General features: G+C 34.6%; 1 pseudogene across 1 annotated transcript in view; it reads right to left on the minus strand.

The window, feature by feature from the left end:
- Positions 1-358: 358 nt before the first annotated feature.
- LOC149804112 (phospholipid-transporting ATPase ABCA3-like) overlaps positions 359-25,388 on the minus strand; it is a 64,793-nt pseudogene continuing 39,763 nt past the window's right edge. Inside the window, exons 11-18 of the transcript XR_016420298.1 lie at positions 23,159-23,277; positions 20,818-21,106; positions 20,073-20,668; positions 14,963-15,270; positions 13,196-13,393; positions 8,668-8,855; positions 6,502-6,672; positions 359-812 (exon numbers count right to left, since the gene is read on the minus strand). The product of XR_016420298.1 is annotated as a phospholipid-transporting ATPase ABCA3-like (transcript). The remainder of the gene's footprint in view (positions 813-6,501; positions 6,673-8,667; positions 8,856-13,195; positions 13,394-14,962; positions 15,271-20,072; positions 20,669-20,817; positions 21,107-23,158; positions 23,278-25,388) is intronic.

Genomic DNA, 25,388 nt, shown 5'->3' on the forward strand with positions numbered 1-25,388 from the left:
TATATATATATATATATATATATATATATATTATTGCAATGTAAGCATTTCTATTTAGATATTTAGATTTTCCAATATATTATAATTTTTAAACAGTAACTACTAATTTCAAGTCTTCATCCACACAAGTTAGAGCTTATAGGTCATTTCTTTGGTTATATAATAGGGACGTACAATAAGATAATGTTTTAAACACATGCCTGCCGTATATATAAGAACTTTTATCTTATTTTTTACTGACTGTGACAGTGCAAAAGATCAAACAAAAGCTTGTATAATATTTAAATTGTGTTTACAAGGTAACACTTGTTGGAGAAAAGTTAAATAAATTATAAAATCACCAGGAGCTTTTCTTTCCAATCGCGATTTCAACTTACTTACAGCATAGGCATTTGAAGCGCGCCCAGAACCCTCGGTTTTCTTTGACTGGAGGGACTTGATTCCGTGTGAAGGCCAGGAATATCTGTTCCAGACTGGTTTGATGTACTGAGTAATCATCTACACCAAATGATTCTATAGATTCTTCCATACGAGCAAAGATGTGTCCCAGTCGAGTATTCTGATCTGGAATCTGGAAGTGGATGTAACCTTGCTTGTCATCGAAGACATGGGCTGATGGGAAATTTTGCTGTATGAAACTGATCAAGGGCTCCACAGGAGTTGGTTCCCCTTCTGTAGTCATCTTCATTCGACAGAGAAGAGAGAATATCTGACCAAATTTGGTCTTCAGACGCTGGGTACTACCAAAGCAGACAAATTCGGCATTGACCATGATGACAATCTTAGTGCAAAGGGCCTCACATTCCTCCATACTGAAAAATTTGCGAAACATTTTGATGACATGCTCATAGCAGGGAAACGATGATTGGTTTTTATTCAGATGACTGTTCAAGCTAATAACAAACTGTAATATGTACTTTATAGGAGAAAACTTTCTACCAAATAATTTGTGAGCAACATCCATGCTATACTTTTAGAATAACATATTGTGAACTTTAACAAAATATTCTGAAATTTTGGGAATTTACATCCCAATTTATATTTTACCAAGATCAGAATAATTTATTCTTTGATTTGTTGTTAGGGTATGTTAACATGATGCATATTGTGTGGAAAATACATGTTTTTCTTGCTCAAAATGTCGGCAGACAAATATAAGCTGGATAAATTTGCTAGTGTAGGGATAAATAGAACTCGGGGAGTGAGACTTTGTGATTTTTTCTCAGTTTGCTAGATAGTACTCGAATGACAAAAAGAAAATGCAAGACCTGCATTATATTCACTGACATGATTTTTTTACGTAGTTAAGGGTCTCTTTTGGTCAGTTCATTATTTCAGCACTGAGTTCAAAAGGGCTTGGCGATCTTGTAATATACTTCACCTGTTAATCCATCAATCTGTACACATCTGTTTAACTATCTATTTAATCCATAGTTCTATACACCTACGTATAACTATTCTCTTCCTTAGCCTCTAGGAAGATGCTCATTAAATTGGGTGGTTATCTTGCATAAGATGATAATGTGCAAGAATGATACAATATTTCTAGTCACTAAATTTAAACACGATGACATTTTCGATTAATATTTGACAAAATGTAATGAATGTACTTTCATATCAGTATGAAGATCAGAAGAAAAAGCATAAGGGACATAAAATAATCAGTTTTAAATGAAGTATTTGGCGAGAAGCGTGTGGATTTAATTGGTAAGCCATCGACGTTGCTCAAATGGTCATATTTATTGTCATTTAGTGTTTAATTTTGATATAAATTAACAATGAAATATCAAATTAGAAAGGAATTTGACCTTAAGACCGACTAACATGATTATTTGGTTTTAATTACATTACAAACAAAGTTTATCTCTCATTTTATGCTGAAGGTACATTCTAATAATATGCTTTTAGTTAGGCTTGGTTTGGAGTTTATAGATCATAGTAATACCAGTCGGGTATTCAGGTTTCTCATGGTGTTTTTACAGCATAGCAACACCAGTCGGTATTCAAATTTGGTTTGTTGTTTATACAGCATAGCAACATCAGTTGGGTATTTAGATTCGTATGGTGTTTTTACAGCATAACAACACCAGTTGGGTATTTAGATTTGTATGGTGTTTTTACAGCATAGCAACAGCAGTTGGGTATTTAGATTTGTACGGTGTTTTTACAACATAGCAACAGAAGTTGGGTATTTAGATTTGTATGATGTTTTTACAGCATAGCAGCTGCAGTTAGGTATTTAGGTTTCGCATGGTATTTTACAGAATAGTAACACCAGTTTGTTTTTAGGTTTCGTTTTGTGTTTACAGAGCATAGCAACATCAGTTGGTATTCAGATTTGGCTTGATGTTCATAGACCAAAGGAACACCATTTGGTATTAAGGTTTGGTTTGGTGCTTACAAAACATAACATTGTCAGTTGGATATTTAGGTTCCGTATGGTGTTTTTACAGCATAACACCCCCAGTCGGGTATTGAGGTTTCGTATGGTGTTTATATAACAAAGCCATACCAGTTGGGTATTTTGGTTTGGTTAGGTGTTGACAGAGAATAGCCACACCATTTTGTTATTCACGTTTCGTTTTTTTTTTTTTTTTTTTTTTTTTTTTGCATAGCATCACCAGTTGGGGATTTAGGTTTTGTATGGTGTTTCTAAATAATAGCAACACGTGACGGGTATTCAGTTTTCATATCGTGTTTTTACAGTATAGCAACACCAGTCGGGATTCAGGTTTGGTTTGGTGTTTATACAGCATAACAACACCAGTCAGTTAATTAGGTATGGTTTAGTGTTGTTTTTTCTCCAAAAAGCATAGCAAATCCAGTCGCTTACTCTGTGCCTTGCAATTCAAGTAAAGAGCTTTGCACAAGGACAATCGACATTGCACTCCTTATATTGTTTGTCCTCTATGCTAAATACTGACTCATGATTGCTACTGTTAACATAATATTTCTGCAACATTGTTAGAAGGTGCAAATAAGACTTAGGTTTGATCAACATCATGTAATTAAACAAGTCTTAGCATAGCCCACCATATCAATATCAATTAGAAATAAAATCAACACTGACCCCGATTTTGATTTGTTATATTCACCCTCTGTATGAAACACACCTGCCCATAAAGGACACAATTCAGTGGTCACATTTAGTCACGAATAGCAGTATTTTACTGTATAAATACCAGTGTTGTCTTGCTAGGTTCATGCCGTGAAACGTTGTATGATTGTTACCTTTAACTGATCTGTCATCATATTTGCAACAAAATAAATCTGCGTTTTAGATTTGCACATTGCCATAATTTCGATTTATCAAGACAGATAGTTCAGAATAAAAACTACATGTGTGCCCTCGTGAAATCTTTGGCAGCATGACACATGACATCAATGATGATATTATGAAGAGATGGAAATGAGATCTTACATCTGAATCAAAAAGTCTGGGTTCACTCCATTTTTAATGATGTTGAGAAAAATGGTTGTAAATGTTTTAGCCACTGTGAAGCGATATTACTATGGAAGAGCTGCAATAGATTCAAAATTAATTACCTTACACCTACCCACTACATTTATACCAACGAACAAGAGCCCCTTAAAGGCTCTTACACTTGACTGGTTAAATAAACATATAGGTATTAATAAGATGAGTATTTTCTTACTTTTTTTGTAAATGCTGAATATTATTAAACCAAGCCATATTCTTAAGAAATTTCCACCGTACATAATTATTAACGAAAATATTTTCTTGTGTCTATGTCAGAGTTAACGTATGACATGTGCGGTACAAACATCATGACCTAAACTATTGAACTTGATGTCATAGACGTCTGAACTCATGATACCTGTACATAGTATTTTTAGCTAAAATCCATAACTACCTTTTATTTACAAGGCGTTCAGATGGACATTATTTTCTTTAAGATTCTACAGCATTACACAATAACTATTTCAGTGATAACCTAGCAACACTATTAATATTCATTCAAGTGGACTAGGAATAGCACGTTTTTAAGATGGAAGTCTTGGCAACCATCTGAGAACCAACTTTTATTTGGAACAAGCTACATATTATAATAAGTGTCCTAGTGAAAATCCTGAAAAGCAATACTGATCATCCACTCAATAGGAGAAGTAGTGAAAAAGTTGAAAATGGCTGGCATGGTACTTATGTTATAGGTCACGCAGGCATCATTTTCAATTAAGACGAATTAATACAGAAACAAATAATTCACTAAAATCCTCATGCAAATGATACCATCTGATCAGGAAATATATTAAATTTGTTTCAAGGTCGCTGCTATGACAGTAATGTTCCAGGTGAGATCAGCATCTTTTTCATTTAGGACAATAATAATAATAATAATAATAATAATAATAATAATAATAATAATAATAATAATAATAATCACTTTGTTAAAAGAGAGTAACACAATTAGTTGAAGACTAACCTACCCTGAGGCCCTCATCCAAAGTAAATTTATTTAACTGCATCTCTAAAGCCACTGGATATATTGGGTTTTGAAGAAGGAAAAAGAGTAACCATTTCTTATCTCAACTGGAGTACTATTCCAGACCAAAGTTCCATAGTATTGGAAACTTTGTTGGAAGAAATCATTTTTTGGTTTGGGAATTTTATACTGTTTGTTAGACATTGTTGGCAGGTGGGAACTATCACTAGGTATCCTTTACTGGAATAGTGGTTGTAAATATTCAGGATGACTATTATTGGATTTCCTGTACATTAATTTGGCTTTTGTCAACAGGAATCGGTCTTTTATATGTAACATATTTAATTTACTAGCTAAATTTTCCTTGCTTTCATTCTAGATTCATATTAGCCAAAATGATCTTTTTTGAAGATGTGCTAGCTTTGCTCTGTTTTTGTCATTTGAATTACATCATTCTGCATTACAGTAGTCCAAATAGGGTTGTATGTAACGGTTATATAATAGTTGTATGTGCTTTTCAGGGAGAAAATGTCTTATCCTACTGAGGAGCCATACACTTGAATTTACTTTTTTACTGATGTGTTTAATACGTTCAGTCCATGACAGGTTATTATCTACCAGAACACCAAGTAGTCTATCATGACAGACCATTTGCAAATTGTTATCCTTCCATGTCAGAAATAGGTCATCACTAGCAAGATTTTTTATCCCTTGTATTGTTGATATAAGTATAATTTTAGTTTTTACCACCATAATATTGCATGTGCACCAGTTATCCGGTTTGTTTAGGGCATCTTGTTAAGACATTTCGAGTTCATGCTTTGCGATTCAAATGTCTGACAAAGTTGTGTTATCTGCATAGAGTTCTGTAGCTGAAATTTAGTCCCTTAGGAAAAACGGTAAGCGATTAATAAACAGTATAAACAATAATGGACCTAACATTGAGGCTTGTGGTATTCCACATCTTATTGGTCCAGGTTCATACAGAACATTATTTATATAAACATGTTGTGTTCTCTCAATTAAGTATGAAGTAAGCCATCTAATAGTGCTAGCATCACATTGGTAAATTTTCAGTTACTCCAAAAGGATTTTATGATCCACCATATCAAATAAGATTTAATGAAATCTACAAATATAGATCCTATTTTTTAACTTGATCGAGTGCTTGAAGCCATTTATCAGTTAGGGAGGTCCGCGCATTCTGACATGAATGTTTCTGTCTAAAGCCTGATTGATTAGGGTGTAACAGCAAGTGTGTACTTAAATATCACATGAACCAGTCATGGACACGTTTTTCAGCAAATATGTACAAGTTTGGTAGTATTGAAATTGGCCGGTAGTTTTCAGAATGATCCTTAGTGTTATAATACTATTATCCATTTTTGAGCTGTAGAGATATCATGATGTTCAAGATGCCTCATGTGGTGAACGTGTTGGAGGTCAAACAAATTATTTTAAATCAGGACCAACTACAATGAAAAGTCTGTGACAATGAGACTAACCTGTCAAAATAAGAAGCCATACGATTTTTTCCAACATATCAGCCATAATGTTCATGTTTGAGATCATTTGGAACAATTTTCATTTAAGTCAACTACATGTTGCAAGAAAAGTTTGATTGAAAACTCTATGTAACAAAGACAATAGTTTCAAAATCGCCAGCATGACAGTAATATTTGATGGATACAATATTTATCTTCTGCAAAATAGTTTTCAAGATCCTCGTCAAAGTTGTTTAAATGGAGTAGCGATAACAAACACCTTTGCTTATGGATGCCTGGGACAGGATGGCAAATGTAGAATCATTGCTTATGCCCTTACAGTCTTCAATCAGTAGCACTATATTCAAAGACATAGTTTAAAGAAGTCATTCTACCTGGCCTTAGTACCAGAATTTGATATTTTAATATCATGCATACTCATCTGTCCGAGCAGTATGTCCTAATGAAATTTCATTCCCATTTAATGAAAACAGCGTCAATAAAATTAGTCTTATCCATATGTCCAACTACAGTTGACTCTTCCCTGCCAAATTATTCCATTTAAATCATACCTGTGAGAGGTGAGAATAATGGTGCTTCCGCTAGCCCGGATTTGAGATAGGACATTCCAGATCTGTCTCCTGGCACTTGGATCTACTCCGGTAGTGGGTTCATCCAGGAATATAAAGTGTGGGTCTCCAATCAGGGCAATAGCAATACTCAATTTCCTCTTGTTTCCACCGATGGAGGAAAATAAATTCTTGTATCGTAACTGGAACTTATGCCAATACTGCTGTGTACGAATGCAAACATCAGCTAACTTCATATTACATCATGTGAGACACTAAAATATATATCATTGCTATTACTCTAGGGACCTGTTAACCTATAACCTAGCAAGTCTCGGGGAACCACATACATCACGCAACCTTATTGGAGAAAAGGTCCTTCAGGAGAAGGCAGTAATATAATTATAAAATCATAATCACACAATATAACGGCTATACCTGTCAGATCATGAAAATAAAAATACTTACAAAGCATATGTTGCAGGATCTTTACATATGCATTTAAAGTCTTCAACCCTATGTATTAAATCATGATTTCCTGGAAATCTTATGAAATATGTATAGGCCGTTGATGACACAATGATACATGCCCATAACCTGCAGGATGTGTAAGGAGAAAGCAGACTTGATTTATGTAGATGCATACTTAATGCTATGGAATACTATCAACATTGTACAGTTCATGTGGTTAATAGGCGATTTGAAGGTTAAGTCAATACACAAATAAAATTCCACCGACTGACAATATTTTTAGTGATTTTAAGTCTGCAGTACCTTTGTGCATCACAGTCAGAGAGTCCATTTGGCTAATTTATGTAAGTAAATTCACCGGACCTTCCGTTAATAGGAAATATGTTTTGACAAATCATAAGTTCCTTGCCTTGGATGTAAATATATATGCCATCTTTATAAAAGTTATTAACTAGGTCGAGATCAGAAGCAATGCTTTTCGAAGTCTGATTTTACTAATTACATAAAATGCATAAACATTTTCAGTTCGGTACCTGACATTTTAATGCTAGGACCATTGCGGATTTATCCGTCATTTTCTTAAACTCACAATGTCAAAACACAGTTGTGATTCATGGAAGAATGTGTCAGCTCTAAAGTGAGCATGCCCAGAAAACACTAAATTTCAGAACTCTCGGCTGTAGGAGTTTGAATTTATGAAGTTCAGTAAGAAAGGGAGCATTTCTTAATTTATACACCATACAAAAACAATATCAACATTAGTCCTTATATAGGATGTGACTTCCATTTACATAGCAACACCACCATGTATCACAGTAGATGCAGAAAGAGCGTTTTTGAATATTTAGATATCATCAACGAAATCTTCAGTGAAATCTAAACAACATATTATCCATTATCTAAAGAGTGCCATGATGAATACAAATGACACTTGCATGACCCCCACACCCTCCAATGAACTGCTGAGAACAAAAAACTATGCGACTACAAATTAATACAGTATTCCACAGCCCATTGGATGTTTACAACAGAAGCTTTCTTTTAGTTGTTGTTAGTTTAGGTTTAACGCCATTTTCAGCCCAGACTAGCTATAAATGTTAGTTATTATAACTAGTGAAAGGAGAACCTAGGGAAATCCCAGTATGAACCACCGACCCACTGGAAGCTACTGGCAGCTTTCTCATATATGCACATTGGATAAGCCTGAGTTTCGAACCCACGCAGACAGAGCTGATAATGCAGTGATCGGTAAAGGCGAGGGCTATTGACCACTCAGCTTTTTGGGGTTACCAGAGCAGTGTGTAGTTTGTTATTAATATTTGTATGGTCGTTATCATGTGAGTGCATGCACATATATTTGTGAATACCAGCATTTTTGCAACAATATTATATCAATAGGTAACAATTATTCTTAATTGTGTTAGGCTGCTTACTTACACTGACACGTCATCTCACTCTGACCTCCACCATCTCCTTCACCCACTTGGGACCACAACACACATTGTTTGAGCATCAGAACCCACCAACACCATGTCTGGTTGCATCACATTTATGAATGGTATCTAAGGCAACAAAATCTGTAACACAAGGAACTTAACAATACCGAAAGAGCTACTTACAGTTCATAAACGTTGTTTTAACTTGAAGTATAATCGTTTAATTTACATAGCTTTTTATTCCTGGCACAGTTATATTTACCTATAAAAGGCAGTCTGCTTGTCTGCGTGTTCTCTAAGCATCATGACATCAATCAATTCCATCACAACATCGCTGATTTGACCCTCGGAGACTCCTCTTAGGCGGCCAAACATCGTAAGAGTCTCGCGGCCAGTCATCTGATCTATCAGACCGTCAAACTGGGGACAGTAACCGAGTTTCTTGTGAACCTAGAATGTATTAATACAATGAACTTTGGTTTCCTTTATGGTTGCAAGTAACAGTTTATCGCATAATGTCCATGGAAAGATTTCTCATAAACCGTCTCAAATGTTTGGCACAATACCTAATATTACCAACTTTTGGATCAGAGAATAACATAATTTGCCACATGATGTGGCGTATATGACATGTCATCCTCCAACTTTATAGTTTCTGATTAACCATGGCAGACCCAGCATTACAAGGGAAATTTCCAATGTTATATTGCGATAAAGATGTTGTTTATGGAAGCGCCAATTCATAGATGACCATATGATATCATTGATATGATGTTTCATAAAACAATATCATATTTTTCACTAGTATATTGGATACCATCAGCTTATGATATCGCATATAATATCATGACATCGTGCAAAAGCAAATAGTAGAATTTTCAAGATACGTGAATCAACTAAAATTATTATCACACGATTTTGAACGTCGATGAACAGAATTACATTTTTCTTACTGTGAACAACATAATTCAATTTGCTATCCACATTGAATATAATTATTGTCAATGTTTCTAAAACATTTGTTTATTAACCTAGTTTCATAAATTGGACAGGTGAAAATTAAGCTGATGTGTTGCAATGTAATACTATCTCACAGCTAACTAGAGTGTATCAAAGGGCCTGAAGTACTAATGCCTGAAACGAATGTCCAGAACCTCAAGATGAGCTTAAATTTCTTTCTAACTGAAGAGTGCTGACAATCTCTTATATATTCCTGAGCTCTTGATTTACAAATTAGCTGCTTCGACAGCCACTAGATAGAATAATTTTGGTGAAAATCCCATGCACATATGAACATTAATTCAAGAGAATTTCAGGTATTACCAAGAAGAGATAAAATCCATTTGATAAGTATCAACAGGAATGTTACATGTGTGAAATAATGCCTTTTTACATGTGTGAAAATCTTTTTCATAATTAGAACATTCATGTTTATAGATATGAGTTATTTTGTATATGAGTAAAACTATTAATATATTTCACATGAAAAATTGTTTCACGAATGGGAAACTATTTTCATGCATGTAAGAAATGAATTTCAACTGAATAAAAACAAATAATTTCATACCTACAAAACTGTTTAGACGTATTCCAGAAATAAATTAAATACACTGCTGATACATATTTGAATAACTACTGAAATATGGTCAGATCAATTATTGGACATGTGTCAAAAAGAACTTAACTACCATATATATTTGCTTACAAGTTCAGATGAACTGCACAATGTATAGATCCTGATTTGCCATTCCCTAATGCACCAATATATTTTGGTCAATACAGGTTCTTGGAGGAATCAGCAGAACAAAAACACGGACCAAAATCCGTTGTTGTGTTATGCGATGGCAGATTAGGGCTTATGTTGTTTTCAACTTAACTTATAAACTATTATATTCGGTATGTTTATTTTCCACTTTTAACTGGTAATGTCTCAATTAAAGCCTGGCCAGCCAAGGGGTCTAAAGCGCTTGCCTTTACAGATCACTGCCATCTCTTCTTTGTCCACATGGGTTCAAGTCTCATGATTGGCCCATATCAGTATGTGAGAAAGATGCCAGTAGCTTCCAGCTAGTTGTTGGTTCTCACTGCTTTGTGTGTGTGTGTGTGTGTGGCGGTTGGCGCCTTATTCAATGTACATCCTGTTTATCGTTGAGAATGGCATTAAACCAAAACATGATTTAGTCAGCAAAATCTCACAACTTTGACTAAACCTATATTTGGTGTCTTTAACCAATCAGGATGAATGTCAAAGACCAGACAGTAATGCTGGTGTTCACAACAAGAGGGGATAACGTAAACTACACTAACAGATGATACGTTTCTCTCTCTCCGTCTCTTATAATTAGTCGTTATGAAATATTCAAACATCCTTATCATTATATTTATTTTTTGTACATCATGTGACAAAGACAACGTCATATCAAATGACCAAATTATATGTGCACAATTAAGATGTATGATGTGGTTTGTGGTGGAGATATAGATATGTAGCAAAACTAAGTTTAGTTTTGTAATACCTACCGGTCACTATTGACTTTCTTATTCTGGTACCCCCCAAAAAATCCTCATTATCCCATTAGATAGAAAGATCCAGAAAATCTAAAATATAAAGAACACAGACCAAACAATACTTTCATGCCATTTGCCCATGAGAGATATATTCCATTTTGTGGGGCCTAGATCAAATTTATTACTACATCAGAATGGGCTGAGTTTTTATAATGTTGCAATAGTGATGAGTAAGTATGACAAAAATATTAACCTTTCACCCCATCTTGGAGCAACTAAACTATTATGCTCATTCATACGGTAAAAGGGTTCATCGCTGTAGCTTGGTAGAACATTGGGTAAAAAGAAGAGATGTCGTCATTCTGATGCATCAAAGACAGAAGATAAAAGAAGAAGACGGCGTGTACCCGCCAAAATGTGGCGCTTATATCATCCTCCAGTAAAGAATGATTAGGATAGTCCCATCAAGTAGCAAAAGCACACGTACATAACATTCGATTCCATGAACAAAAGATTCCTCTTTGTGAAGGACTGATAAGCCTTCTTGATAGTGAATATACTCCAGCTGATAATCATGGATGCCAAGTGACACTTCCGAACCCTTCTCCTTTCTGAAGCAGGAGTTTGTGACAGACCCCGACAAAGGCATGCGATATTTAATCTAGGCACTGGGGAGGCATGAAGGTGGAGCATAGGAATGTGGTTTGGGTTTGTGCATTTGGAATCCGTCCAGAAAATGGTCCCAACTGGATCACCAAAACAAGTGAAAGAGCAATGCAATCTTATATGGGATCCTCCCGATTCAGAATGTATTTACCGTATGGAGGAAACGTAGTATGTGACTTTAGGCATCCTGAAGATTGAAGGAGACTGCCCAATTGTCAGGCAGTATGCATTGCAGAGTAGAAAGCCAGGGACTGGTCGTTTATCACCTTCTCTACTGTGCTCTTCTGCACATGGTGTGCAATGCTCCGCTTTAATGAACCAATTTCGAATGGTGAAAGAGAATGGGGTCCCATTAAATATGCTTCCTGAAATGACGTCAGTAAGCTTCCCTTAGTATAGAAAGAGCCCACATATCTTCCATCTAGATTGACCATATCTTCGAAAGGAGGGATAGCTAAGCATATGTGGGAATTATGGGAAGAAGGATGAATGATAGTAGTGGGTGTGATTTCCCAGGGTCTTCCACACTCCTTAGGGAAGAGAGATGAACCTGCAGAATTCCACACGAAACTCTTCCGGCTGCGATGTGATACTGAATATGGGTGAGAAGAAGACATGAGTTGCTGCTAATTCTGGGACGTTTAAAGCTCCATCGTGTTAAAAACGTGAAGGTCCCGAGGAGTGGTCAGGATGAGCACGCTTACAGGCAGGTTTCGATAGGTTTGAAAATGATAGCTTTCCTCCTATAATGTGTCAATTCTCAAACTTTACCGATTAGAAATAATGGAATCTACTGATGTGAAGACCACCAGAAGAAAACATATAATAAATTATCACGTTGAACATGACATGCAAAAATGATGCCGACTGGTTAACTCTTTTGTTGATGTCCATTCATTTTCTTTATAATTAAAGTGGGAATAATTGTTTATGTTAATGCACTCCAGGTACATGGTTATGTATACTGATGTGTTACATAAACCTTTCAACAACAACAACAACATGTGCTTGGAAAATATATGTAAGTGGTTCAAAAGCTGTCATCATGATTTGCAGGTCAAATACATTTTTTTAACATGGGAACTGTTAACATGATTTGCCAATTGATCTGAAATAAATTATCTTGCCTCTGACCGATCGGAATTTGGAGGTAATCCTATACAACGTAATTTACATCTATCCTTCTCAGGGTTCAAACTTCGGATAGTTCTTATGACCTATATTTTGATAGCATTTGATTATTAATTAAATATATTTGATCATTCATTAAAAATGTAAACTGAACATTTGCAAAATTATGTCAAAAATTTCAATGCGTTGACACCTGATTATGATATCTGCATTCAATATAACTCTGTCGTATGAATTTAGCTGACAAAGCTGATCACACCTTGGTCTAGTTTCTTCGACATACTTGTAGCTTCAATCAAACAACATAGACCATGATCTGCCAGTATTTCAATGAACGGTAGACCTAGGTCTATACGTTTTTAAAACGTACAATTTCAACTGACTAGCAGCAATCCTAATTTGGTGGTATAACATGACACATCAGACCTGGCTTGGAACTGTTTCCGATAGATTACGCATTATTTACGAGTATTTTATACCCATACCTCTCTAATGTTGTCATTGATGGAGCAGCCCTGCAGATAGGCCTCTCCAACTGTTGACCTCTCCTGTCCAGTCAAAATTTTGAAGGTTGTAGTTTTTCCTGCTCCATTTTGCCCAAGCAAACCAAAACATTCATCTGCTGGGATACCCACGCTGATGTTATTCACAGCTCGGATATTGCCATAGTACTTCGTCAAATTCTAAATTTGATAGACAAGGTATGTTAAAAAGCACTTACGTTATATAGGCAAAAACTTTACCTGTTTACCTTTAATCATTTAGATGGCATGTTTCATAATATCACGACAGCATTTTAGCAAACATTTATTCATGTGAAAACACAGTTGGACGGCATTAAGGTACCATGTTTATTATTCAGACTTAATATATCCCTACCGGAAACGAACCAACACAAAATGAAATATATATATTCAACCCTCTGTGGAGAAAGTCTCATTGTAATCTTAAAGCAATGATTAAGAAACTGAAAATAATGTTAGCTACACTGATTAGATTTAGTATATATGACAAATTGTCATCAGTAAATGCATTGATTCAATTTGTTGATTCCATACGTTCTATAAATAAACCCTGGACACATACATTGGACAGAGCAAAATTTTCTAGAACCAATGGTATAAACAAAGGTTTAAGGACCCCTATTTGCCATCAGATCAAACCAGTTATAATATGAGTCTTATATCATTCACAATTTTGTCGTAACTTAGCAAATGACCATTTCACTAGGCAACAGTACATATTATTATAAGAACACAACATGTCAGTTTTACTTTTCTCTGCTATACTTTGTATATATTATGAAGTGAAAATCATGAAAGTTATGATAAGCTCTGACAAACCAGTCGACATAACACTCACACTAGCCTTCGATAGCACCAGTCAGAGCGACATCATTAACAGCAATTGGATAACACCTGACAAACAGGTGAATGAGCCAATGACTCACCAATCGCTATGACAGACAGGAGATCACAAAAATAGTTATTTTTATATTGTACATAGCTTAAATACTTTAACTAAAGCTAGCCTACAGCAGATTTTACAACATTACATCACCACTCTTAAAATCAATTTCTCACAGAATAGCAACTTTAACTGCTTAAAGGTCGAAGTAAAACTTAAACTATACAGACCCAGAACAGCCATTGCATAATGCAATGGCCCGTTAGGTAAAGGTAGATCTAAGTATATGCTGTTTGCAGTTGTAATCGAGCATATACGGTAAAATATTTATTAAACGATTTTTCTCCGTTGTGACTTATTGAACCGAGATAGAGATCTTTAACATATTTTATTAAAAAACTGCATGTTTGAGAAAATCAGTCATGATTGTGCGTATATTACACATATTAGAACCTTACTAAAATATTGTCAAAGTGGATCCAATTCAATTTCTTTGCATTTTACATCGGTGTGAACGGAAAAGGACAAAATAAAACTCTCATACTTTTGGTATTAAATATCGTATTCCTGTTATTTCAAAGTGTCTCACTTAGGTTTGTGTAGTTCCTAGCGATGTGCACTTACTGCACTGTTTTCCATGTATGTATCACAGGTGTGTAATTAATATGTATAACCTCATCTGGTGAGTGTATTGAGTCAGTGCATGAATTGCACCCACAACCATGGTCACTGTTTAACACTCAGTTTTGTTTAGCATCTGCAATGCTGCTGGATGATTAAAAGACTTTGCAGGTAGTTCACATTATTCCTTATGTAAATAGATGCACACTGAATGGATATCTTACCTTGATTATCAACGAGTCTGTCTGCAGTAGTGATGAAAGAGTTGTCTTGTTGATTCTTTCCTTCTCTGCATCGACATCATTATCTGTGGCTCCATAATCCTTGAGGACCTGAAGACCAGCTATTGCTGGAATAGAGTTCCTGACACTGCAAATAATTCTGACGACCAGTCCAGATTCAATGAGGTATACCAGTGAAAAATAGAAGAATCCTTGAAGGAACATGAAGAGCAGGAACCTGCCGATTCCTGGTGATTCCCAAGCCAGGTAGCTGTCCTGATACTTGAAACAAGCGACACCAGTGCACGAGTCTGTAAATGGAAACGAAGTCATGATGAGTACAAAATACTCAAACTGTACTTTTTAAACATTAGTTGTCTGCTGGGAAAATCCATTGAAAATGCCTTTAAATTAAGTGAGTAAATATTACATGACTTAAATACCAACAGAATAATGATTCACGTTTTAAATAATTTGGTTTATATAATTATGCATTATTACATTAGTACAGCTGGAATGGATAAAATAATTTTCGATTATGCAATGTTAACGTTTGCAATTTGCATGACGTTGCATATTTAATCTTATATCAATATGAAATAACGTTAGTCTGAAGAAACTAATCCTGTTTTTTTTTCTGGATTTATATACTCAGTAACGTGTAACGTTATGGGATTTGGTATTTTGTTTGCATTGTCCCTTGTATCATTCAGTAACGTCAGAAAATAAGGTAGACAGTCATGTAATAACAGATAATTAGGGATGGAAACGCAAACAAAGTCGTACATTGTCGTACTGTTTCTCCTTCACATCATTCTGTCTACAGTGTACTTGGGTAAACACATATCTTATCCATCACAGGTAAAGTAATCATGGTAAAAACATATCCTTATATAAAGGCAACCGAACATGTGTCAATTTTCACTGCAATATAGATATATACAAAGTTGTGGAACATCTGTTGAATCTATAACATAACTTTTATTTAAATTCTTTGAGACGATGAGTTATATTGTATATCCATTAATTCAATGGTTAATACTATCGTAAACGTACATATATATTCCGTTGTCGGAATTTCATTTATTAAAAAGCCGATTTAAGTTGTAAGCATCAATTAAGCAGGTCAAGATGAAATGCAAGTAATGAATGTAGGTCGCGTTAACAAGTGAGAGAATACATAGAGCACCTAGCGATTGATTTGTTCAATGAGACTTAAAGTTTTGTCGACATAATAAGATTTAATTACTGATAAATTTAGGTAATGCGATTTGTTTATCTGAAAGGCAAAGGGACACTATATAATGAAGCTATATGCACCATGCTTTTTCGTTCTGTTATACACAGCTTTAGTAATAGTCAGAGAGAGCAATTTGGGATTTACATGATGTTGGATATATCAGAACAGATGTAATTTGATTTAAACGTCTATTACTTCGTGGAGTAAATGTATATATACAAGGATCTGAATATCTAACTTATTTTGTCGGACGATCTAAAACTTTCGAGGACTTCGGTGATATTCATCATTTACAAGATTAGATTTAACTAAAAGCATTTGGATTAACAACTCTGTTAAATTCGGTGGAGTTATCATGGTAATACATAAGCACTATAGAAGCTTTCTTCGGAATACCTCAGGACAGTTCCAGGAAAATTGAGACATTGATAGTACATAACAGGATTATTAAGATTATTATGAGAACATTCAAGGAATGTATACAACGCAAGTTGTTTTTAAATTCTTACATTCTGAATTTTTTTAAAAATTTCATTTGAACACATTTTAATTTTGGAAACTTGAATGCTTGTTGGGTTTACCATGTCCTGTTACATACGTTTAAACCCTTAGATTCATATATATATGTATGTATATATATATATATATATATATATATATATATATATATATATATATATATATATATATATATATATATATATATATATATATATATATATATATATATATATATATATCAAAATTGTTGAGAAAGCAATGTGACCAGACCTTGCAGGTGTGTTACCCTTGGCATTTAATTTTAAATAATAACAATACACAATCTAGATGTAAAATATCTTTTCTTTTAAGTGGAAGTTTCATTTTTCGTGGGATATTTACTGTGAATACTTTGTAGTGGTCAGGTGATTCAATGTAACTATTTTACCTGTGCCACATTTGATACTTCAGATTTACTACAGCCATGTACACGGATGCAAAAAAAAGCCAATGCGAGACAACCACAATTTGTTGCATTTCTTGTGGCAGGCTAGAAGCAAAGAAAAATCAAAATACCTTGACACGCTGAATCATACAATTTCTGAGAACAGTAACCATGGTTGACATGTCTGTTTTTGATGGCCCCTCCTACGTTATAGAGTGGAATAACGATTAGACAACACCACTCTACAATATCATTGACATCACTATTGATGAATTTAAAAATATATGCTGACACCAAAGCAGTAACACCTGTAAAATTAAAAAATAATGAGAATTATTTCTCAGTGATTGCAACTCTTAGGAAGCAAAAAAAGTTACAATGAGATGTTAGGTCCTCAACTAACTGAAGAAAATTATGTTGGAAGCTATAAAATCATAGTATCTGGAACAAAATGTACTAATATACCATATTGTCCCTCATATATCAAATGCAGAATACTGTAAACTACACGGACCCAGATCTGCCATGAAGATATAGTAATGTCTGATAAGACTGTTATATGTATCTGATAATAAGCCCATTCTCAATAATAAACCAACCCATACTCCTTATTTACACAAATTATACATGTATTTACTAAGGATACGTTTGTGTGAAAACAAGCAGAATAAGTTTTGACAAATACTTCAGACTAAGAGATGTCACCATGAATTAGTTGGAGAGACTGAGCTCCAAAATGACTTCTACAAAAGAGATAGTATCAGCAAAATTAACAGGATGGTATAAATCGTACCCTTAACACGTGAACCTGTTTCTTTCCCTTTCCCTTTTCATCTATCCAATGCACTATTGCAAATGAAATCTTATAAATGCATGCTATAGCTGCATTATCATTATTCTATAGACATTTCAGCAGATAGCAAATTTCCTATTTTCGTGTAAATGTTTGTGTGTGCGGATAAACAATTTTGCAACCAGTGATTCTGAGAGGCATGTGTGCGGCTTTGATTTCTATAAATTTTAAGTTGTGAAAACATTTCTCTTTTCCTTTTTTCGTTTGTTTTTATTTTTATTTTTATTTTGGGGGGAGGGGTCCGTCACACACAGTTGAAGCCAATTGCTGACTCCGCTCCTGAGAAACTTAAATTGTTTCCATTCACTTAGAGGGTCCAAGAAATGTGTCCTAATTATTTAGAATATCACGGACACGTCTGTTATACTGATCCTAGTTACGTATTCTGCCTAAATAAACTTTTAAACATTACCTTATCAACTTATGGCATTATCTTGAGCACACATGCATGATTTTAAAAGTAATATTTATTAATGTATTGTAATTATATATTTATCAATTTATTGAAATGATAAAGTACAAATTTGCTGCTATTGTGCTGCTAACTTTCTTTCCATGCTCCCTATATATGGAAGTTCTAAAAGTGTAGCTTTAAAAAAAACACGGACCAGGCAAGTCCTCCTGATCTGAGACGTTGCAGAATAAACACAATCTTTGTTAGGGTCACTGACTACTTGTGGGACATCACAGTGGGGTGGGAGGTGGAAATCTGGCAATAGCTACAGGTATGTATTTCATTATTGGCATATTAATATCAGTAACACAAACCAGTCTCCATGTAGACCATGCAGAATGTGACCGCTTAAAATGAACCTTTCGTAACATCCTATGATGACAAATGACTTAGGTCACACTAAGATGTAGCAATAGTTCAACTTTACTTTCATGAATGAAATATCCCTTTCATGAGGATGAGACACTAGAGTACAAGTCATGTATACACATGTACTCATTTTAAACTAAATATAAATTGTTCTTTTAAAATTTAATAATAAATTTATTTAACCAAAGTATATTCAATGCTCATTATTAAATACTCTGCACATTAACTGTCAATACGAATCTTCCAGACGAAAATTATCTATCGCTATGGACTTTTACAATCGTGGTCATGAACTAAACGTGGGTCAATATAAGAGCGCATCGAATGGAATCATCACCATCGAGGGTTGTACGAAGTTGTTTATCAATATGCGTAGCTTTCATTGTGACAATTCGGATTGTAATAGATCATACCTTTAGGTTCATTTCATCCAAAAATGTCTGCAACAACTATGCGGGAAACATCCAAAAATATTTGATTTAATGATATAAATTGTGGCAGTAATGGTCAAACCTATCACTGAAGGGGTAGGGGTACATTAAGATCATTGCTGACAAAACGGGGAACGAAAGGCTTCAAAACTCTACAAGAGCGTTTCTACTATGATGTAAAATGCAATTGGCTTAGGGTATAAATACTCTAACAGCACTGAACCTCGAATTGTCATTACAGAAGCTGTCCTGAAAAGGGAAAAGTAAATTTTCCACAGTAGCATGATTTCATACAATTTATCAAAACATTTTCTTTTATATATCCGTAATGAAAAATAACCTTCTGTACATGACACTATGACAATGGGAGACCGACTGAATCTGTCTTTTGTGTAGTTCTCGATTTCGATAATTTTCGATTATGAAATTTATTTATAGTAATCAGGGTGCTTTCCATCCGGAAAATACCAAGTAAAATTGCGACAGGTAATGCATTAATGATTTTAAATAATCCTTTTGATCAGTTATCTAAGGACTGTAAGATTAACTAATGTCCTTACCTTTAGTCGTTTGCTTGGTATATTTCAGAAGGGAAAATTGATGAAGGGACGGGAGGGGAGATTTCACCTAGCACGTTTGAAGTTTCTGAACATTTGAAATTTTAATAAGTAAACATATCTAGGCTGCAAATGTAATGTATATTGTTTATATATCATGAATTCTGGCAAGTTTTGGAATCAATCAATCAATCATCAATGGATGATTGATTCTACTGTGAATAATCGTTTTAATTCTTTGCTAATATGTTCACCAATGTTCTCATACTTAAATATATTTTTACCTAGAAGAACGTTGATCATGCTAACAACTACTATTCCAGTCGCAGCAGTTTTAAAAGCAAAATTGAACATGTAGACAAATGGTAATTGACTCCATCCAAAGAGTACCAATACCAAGAACACGATTCCAAGGTTGTTGTTGGTAATATAAGCCGTAGTCTGGAATGCTGCAAATACAATCAAAATGGCAATCACTGGCATTAGATAGTTGACAAAATCCCAGATGAAATTTCCAAACCAGAATGGCAGATAACCAACTCCACTAACAACCTGAAGATGCTTTGATCCATTAGCTCTCTCTTTGATTAAAGAGATGATGAAGGTAGACAAAGTGAAGGCCATTCCCAGTATTAGGAAAAGTCCAACTAAAAAGCCAATCACGTGCACAATAGACATGCTTTGATAATGGTTATTATTCTCCTGTGAAATTCTCTTAGGATATGGATGATTGATTGTTGAGATGGAGTGCTTTTCATCTGTGTAGTATTTCAGAAGACTGTCCATGGTCTTAGCTAAAGCAACTGCTATTGCATATAGCGGCTGTCCATTGTATAGGATTTGCGAAATAGTCTTTGTTATTCCAGCACGCGATGAAGACCTAACACAAAATTTGCACCAATGATGTATTTCTGATTAAATCTTCCTATCCATATTCTATTGATTTCTGACAAGAAAAAGTTGTCAATGTTTTGGAACTCAGTTTGGTCCCAGTATGCAGCGTCCTGCCCTTTTAGATTGTTCTTGTACTCCGTTATTAAAGATTTGTCATAAGTACTGCCATTGTTCCCATCTCCATAAGTCACCACGGTTCTTCCAAAAGGACTGAGGTCAAGTTTCAGAGGGGGTTCATCTCTAGATGTTGGCAGGGACTTTTCAATTGAAAGAGCCAGGGCTGTGAACAGGACAGGCAACAGAAGCTGAACAAATGTGACAATTTTATTCCTCAAGGTGTGAACCATCTTCTTCGTTATCATTGCTCTAAGTTGCTGAAGAAACAGCAACATTCCTGTGTTCTTTACAAGGTCCTTGTTGAAATCTGCAAAACATGAAGACGATGCAGTGATTTCAATGAAACAATATGCACTATGTATGTCTGCCTATCTAGTATCCTTAGTGTGGATACTATTATTGATGCTTGCCATCAATAATTATTATGCTGAGAGAAGATAAACTAGGGCTAACACATACATGCATTCCAGTCGTACGAACTGAAAAACATACTTTGCTATAATACTTACCATTTACATTAGGAAATTACTCTCTGCTACACTGGCATACAGCCATCCATGAAAGACAAAAACATTCATAATATAATATGGTAAAATTGAAGTGACTCTATCAGACTAACACCCCTGACGGACATGGCGTATACCAGATATTGTCAATATAAAATAATAGGATTCTCACATTTGCAGGGATGTTGGTAATAATATGATTAGGTAAATATTTTCAGAGAACTAAATAAAATTCCTTTTTCAGCCAAAGATCTTACACATCTACATTGAGCACTCTGTTGACCTAGTAGTTATTGTGTCCTCCTACGAACCACGGCAAATAATAGCAAAGACTTATAAAAAGTGCTTTCAAAACCTGCTACTTGGCATAAATTGTTGTGAAGACTCCATATCAATATCGCCATTTGTGCAGGAAAAGTAATGCAAACCAAATGTTAATATTCAATCTGCGCATGAAAAGTAGTGCATACACCAGGTCAATATCACTTTCTGTGCAGAAGTAGTGCAAGCCACATGTTGATTTTGCCTTCTTTGCAGAAATGTTGTGATAACAAGATATTGAAGATGGTCTTGATGACAGCTAGATCAGCATCATTTTTCTTTATTGATCCGGTATTGACCATTTGAAATCTTATTTAAAGTGGCAATAATATGACAATCTGCATTGTGCAGTCACAATGATTTCTTTCACCTTTTCAGTCAGTCGTTCGATCCCTGTTTCCAACATTGTATAACTGTATATGTACTTGTCTTTCTAAGGTTTGATGCTTGCTCCAGAATCTTCAGTACCTCTACATCTAGTAACGGACTCAAGCGAACACTTTATTCACTAACAGCAAATTGTATCAATTGTTCTCTCGATTTCTCGAGTAAAAATTGAAATTATATGTACACAGTGTCTTCATACTTTTATTCCAAACCATCGAATTGATCTTGGAAAAGCAGTGGTAGACACTTTTGTGATTATTTATAAACGGTGTAGTGATTTCAGGGCGTGTACAATAATGACACTCAACTCCTCCAATCAGTCAATTTGGCTTAAGGTAAAACCACAACTCCTTGATGTTGGTGTGTAGATGTGCACACATGATTCAGAAGTTTGATCGAACTCATCGGGACAGAGTGTGTATGTACTATTAAACGAGGTGGCAATAACTCAGAAGAACATAAGCATAATAAGACCTTATTGCAGTTTTCTAGTTAGACCTTTTACTGTTATTAGACCTTCATTATAGGTTAATAGAAGTTTGACATAGCCTCACATGGTGCCATTCATTCTGCAACCCATCATTCCAGTCCAAACCTCCAAATATACATTTAATGATTTAAAAATGTTAGTGAGGATTAAAGTTTGGCACATTTTGTAATGTTGTTTGCAAATAAAATGATATGGAGAGATATGATACCAGCTAAACAATAGGTCTGTAAAATGTTACATTGATTTTATTCATGATAACTTAATGAAGCTAAAATATTCTTATTTACCGTATGTTACATACAATAAACTATATATATTATGTTCCGAGTCTGCGGAAAGAGCGAGTTTGATATAATGTAGGGATGCAAATCCTATCACCCCATGAAAACACCAATGCGGCTTTGGATTTATTTCACATTTATATACAAAGTTGAACAAATTTTCAGCAGAAGATGCCATTAAAGGGATTGCCCAACCTACCATGGTTCTCTAATTACATTTCGTGAACCATACTGATGTATAGTTATGCATATGGCCTAAAATAAATCAAGTTTAAACTTACTTATAGATACTGATCCATGGATATCTCCAATAGAGACTCCAGTTGAGTCACCATTGCTATGTATTTCCACTATTGAGTTAGAAGTCATTAATTAGTCTGATGAAGAACCATTGTTTATGTCCATCTTTGGTATGTCGTTTTTAAAGGAGAACTGCAGGTCATTCAGTGTTGGATTATGGAGTGCTTTCTTCTCATCAGCCTCTTTGCCTACTCTAGAGTGTACAAGTAAAGGATTAGTCCACTATCTTTAAAGCAATGTGTTTTAGCAGATTTAGATGAATCATAGTCACATGTGTACTACGAGGAAAATCATCTGCAATTATCTACACACATAGCAATCCTTTGCATCAGTTTATAAAAACTTAAATGTTCCCAAAGCAACTATATATATCAGAATGTAATTCGTGTTGTCTTGTCTAAAATGTATATATAATAAACCCGTGAGAATGTAGAAGACGTGAAATATTTTAAATGTTAGTATATTTAAAACAAAGAAGGCCGTATCGTTTGTTTCATCTTGTTTTTCTTTGCGCTTGTAATTTAAATCAGCCTGAATTAATGCAATGTCCTGTATGATCGTACTGATAGAGAAGTCTGAAAATGTGATAAAGCCAAAATAATACAGTACCGTAATTCACTAAGCGAAACAAAAACATAAATTACTTGCATAAATTAATTCATGCACCATGCGGAGGATAAGAGAGGATCCAATCCTACACATACATAGCTCACTTTTGAGAAAATTTTGGTAGTCTTCAGAACATAGCCTAAGGCTTAAATGGTCTTACAACAATATATTCGTTACTAGCCTAACAAACTTTTATTTAAATTTGTATATCTTTACATCTAAATGTTTCATCTTTTGCAAAATATAATTGTAATCTCTTGATCGACACAATATAGCCTGTGATATCAAAGTAGATGTAATGACTTGGTTGATAATAAGCTAATCTTAATGTCCTTTCAGAGATCAATCATCTTAAATTCTGTGCAAGATAATATTATCATTGTGCACCTCTGGAAGCCAGGACATTTCTGGGTGAAAATCACTGGCTCCGACTGACCATGGAGTGACAGCCAGTAATACAAGATTTAGAATGCCAGTAATTCAAGATTTAGAATACTTCAGGCATCAGTGATTACCGTGATTATCTACTACAGGTGAACTCTTTATTGAAAAACCTACACCATCCAGGTCCCTCATCTAATTGCTATACTAATTCACATGTACAATGCACAATAATCCTGTTGATGGAAACTTATCACATGGTAACTAATATTGAACATGTGCCATTGAATAAACATATTATTCCTAATTACAACTATTTCTAACTCCACTGGTTTTAAGAGTCTTTCTGAATATGCTGGGATCCAAATAACATGGTTTAATGTACATGGTTAGATAAAGAAATAACTACCTCTGTCAGTGAAGAACAACATGTAGGTCACGGTGACCTTCTATGGTTTTAATGGACTAGCAATAATAAACATGTTCCAGTTATTATGATTTATGACTAGAACATAACATAAAAGGCACCTGATTCATGATTTTCAACATAGTCTTTACACAAAGAAACTTCAGTTTAAAATACTTGACAAAGAGACCTATTCTAACGAAACAAATTTAAAATGTATAAGAATGCATTCTATGAATATGTTTCAAGAATTGTGTAAGATTATATGCAAAGACACTAGATAATTAATTACAAGCTATGACATAGTTCTTTCATTGCAAAGGTGCTGCAAAATCAGTCACAAATCCTCATCAACTATTCGAGCATGAACAGTGTTTGCAAACTGAACATCAAACACGATTTAACCCAATTCACTGAAGTTTAAGTTATGGACCTTATTGACCTAGTGCTGAAATGAAGTAATGGTACTCATAAAGATGCATCCCATCACCAAGTTTCCAGATCCTGAATAGGGTAGGATGTGATCTTGAGTGCAAAGCAGATAATTGCCTAAGCCAATACAATGGGAAATGTTGGTATGTATGGTACTAAAATAGATTTACAAATTATCTGGTTTAACAATGTAAGCATTAACAATAAAACAATATTTTACGAAAGTCAGTGAAAAATAAATTATGTGTCATGGTGACCTAATATAAATGATAGTGACAGGCTCATCAAGATTATTAATTTCTACAACTTTGTTGATTCTAAGTTGAACGGTAATATAAAGGGGTACAGATTATCTGTGGCAGTCAGCCAAACACAAATGTTTGAATAAGACATGAAAATGTAAAATGTAGGTAACAATGATCTTATTTTTCTGCAAGGGTGTATTATTAACCAGCATAGAATCACATAGTTTTTGG

This window comes from Sinohyriopsis cumingii, chromosome 3, assembly GCF_028554795.1.
Source record: "Sinohyriopsis cumingii isolate HCF-2022 chromosome 3, ASM2855479v2, whole genome shotgun sequence".
Classification (NCBI taxonomy): Eukaryota; Metazoa; Mollusca; class Bivalvia; order Unionida; family Unionidae; genus Sinohyriopsis; species Sinohyriopsis cumingii.